Genomic DNA, 2828 nt, shown 5'->3' on the forward strand with positions numbered 1-2828 from the left:
AAAAAAAAAAAAGTAATAGAAGACAAAGACATAATAACATCACCAAGGAAAAACACAAGTTAAAAAGGAAAATAGGACCGGCCCCTGGCGCACTCAGGAGAGTGTGGCGCTGGGAGCACAGCGATGCTCCCACCGTGGGTTTGGATCCTATATAGGACTGGCTGGTGTGCTTTCAAGTTAAAAAGGAAAATAGGACCGGCCCCTGGCGCACTCAGGAGAGTGTGGCGCTGGGAGTGCAGCGATGCTCCCACCGCGGGTTTGGATCCTATATAGGACTGGCTGGTGTGCTCCAATCAATCAATCAATCAATCAATCAATCAATCAATCAATCAATCAATCAATCAATCAATCAATCAATCAATCAATCAATCAATCAATCAATCAATCAATCAATCAATCAATCAATCAATCAATCAATCAATCAATCAATCAATCAATCAATCAATCAATCAATCAATCAATCAATCAATCAATCAATCAATTAATTAATTTTAAAAGTCTTGGTAGTCCCCCACTCCCTCTCCCACTGTAGTGGTGGGGTGGGAATGTCTCAAAGTGTCCAACCTCTCAGCCCAAACTTTGGAGTCCTTGTCCCTTCCACTGTCCAGTTCCAGACATCAGTGAGGGTACCATTCTTCACCCACCATTGCTATAATCAGCTCTAATCAATGGGTGTCTAGTAAGGAGAGAAACAAAAACTCAGCTAGTGCAAGCTCCAAGCCCTCATGGTGCCCCACCTGCCTAGGCCTCCAGGAAGGGAGCACAGCAGTTTGGAGGCAGCTGTGGCCAGCCACTGGCTGGGGGGCCCTGGGTTGACAGCAGTTCTTTACTCCTGCCCCACGTCACACGCTGGCTCCGCTCCCTGGTGAGTTCTGGATAAAACAGCTGTGGGGCTGATGCTGAACTGACACAGTCACATTGCTGCTTCCACACAGAGCTGTGGTCCCAAGGGCTGGGGCATGCTTGCAGACTCAGGCCAGCCCCCTCAAGGCTCTGCCTATGGGGTCTGCTCTATCAATGGTTCATTTCATTCCCAGCGTACCAACCTTCAGCAGTGATAACTCTGGCTCTAGCGATGGAGAGCCGCGGGGAACTTGCTAGGTCTCAGTGCAGTGTGGGCCAATTGTGACCATCCAAGTAGGGCTGCTGCCAAGTCACCACACATAAGAGAGCACTTAAAGGTTAATGGAAAGAATCCCATTATCTTTTAATTCTATTTTCCCACAAACTTTTTGAACTATCCTGTACACAGTAAGAAGGAAGTGAGTTCCCACAACAGCCCTGTGACTGGGATCTGTATGACTCTGGGCTGTGAGGTCTTTGCCCTCACAGAACTTTTGGGCATATACCTAGGCTAGCAGCTGGGGGTCCCCTAGAGTCCTGCTGAGCCTTCTATGCTGTTCACAAGCAGTCCCACGTGTGTGAGTTACTGGCTTTGTATAAGACTGGGGAACTGATCCCCAAAGATAAGCCACCTCCTGCCTTGGAGACATCTAATGATCTTGGAGACAACTGAAGCTGATGATCTTATGTGTCACCCAGCTCTGAAGTTTAACAGCCAGCACCCCTTTAATGCAGACCCCCCACTGAGCTGCTGATGGAAAACTCTATCACACCCAACCCCATCTTCTTCACTTAGAGCCATTTGCCTGGACCCAGACATCTATTGCCTATACATAGTAGGTGCACCTGGGGGTCAGTTGCTGTCCTTGTCCCCAGAGTTCCACATGCACAAGATCACAATCATTCTGAAGTGTGCCGCCATCTGATGCTCTGAGATGACTCACGTCAAAGAAGTAGAAGTGGAGGTCCAGGGCCATCAGCCTGGCTGGGCTGGGGCATGGCTCTGTGATGTGTTAAGCCAGGCTGGTCACCAGCTCTGTGGTGAAACTGAGGCCCACATCTGTTTTGAGGGACTGGACTCATATCCCACTGGGACTGCCAGCAGACCATCCATCTCTCTGGCTCAAGCCATGGACCCTGAAGCTGAAGCCATGGTGGTGCATGAGCTGAATGGGCAGCCTCTGCCTTGTGACCATGGCTTTCCTGTGAGGGTGACAGTTCCTGGTATGGTGGATGTCATATCAAATGGCTGGGCAAAGTGTATGTGGAGCCTGAGAAAACTTACTGCCACTGGTAACCATGGGATTACAAAGACTTCTCTCCATCTGTGGACTGGGGCACTATAGATTTTGACTCAGTTACAAATATTCAGAAAACTTCTGTTAACTTGGCCATCACAGAGAAAGCCCCTGAATAGGGAGACTGTAGAATCAGGGGAGGTGACTGTCAAGGGATATACATGGAGTGTTGGTGGCGGGGCTGTTTTCTGTGTGGATATGTCTCTGGATAGGGGCACAACCTGGCAGGCAGCTGAGGTGAATGGAGAGGGACAGTGCCCCAGGAAGGCCTGGGCCTGGCAACTACAATGGCTGCAAGCCCCTGTGCCAGCTGGGCAAAGTAACCGAACATTGTTTGTAGGAATATGGATGACAGATACAATGTGTTGCCAGATGCTGTGGCCCCGATCCGGAGCCTGGGAGGTGTGCTCAGCAATTCCTGGCATTATGCCCATGTGACCCCATAAGAACAGGGAAAGGAGTCATCTGTGCCCCAGAACCACCTTCTCAAATGCTTTCCCAATCCATCCTTTGGCCTCATTGCCACAGAAAAGCCTTTCCTACCTCTCCACGACTCAGATCACAATCCTGTACTGGGCATTCCACACCCAGGCACCCTCCCTCCTAAGTTACTTACCCCTCCTGGCCTCTGACCCTGTGCCGGGAGGTGAGAGCTCTTGGAACAAGGGGATAGAAGTAAGAAAAGTA

General features: G+C 49.9%; 1 pseudogene; it reads left to right on the forward strand.

Annotated features, from left to right (window-relative positions):
• The first annotated feature begins 1252 nt into the window (after window positions 1-1252).
• On the forward strand, window positions 1253-2587 carry LOC103601776 (annotated as a pseudogene).
• The last annotated feature ends 241 nt before the right edge of the window (window positions 2588-2828 follow it).

This window comes from Galeopterus variegatus, unplaced genomic scaffold (assembly GCF_000696425.1).
Source record: "Galeopterus variegatus unplaced genomic scaffold, G_variegatus-3.0.2 Scaffold3874, whole genome shotgun sequence".
Classification (NCBI taxonomy): Eukaryota; Metazoa; Chordata; class Mammalia; order Dermoptera; family Cynocephalidae; genus Galeopterus; species Galeopterus variegatus.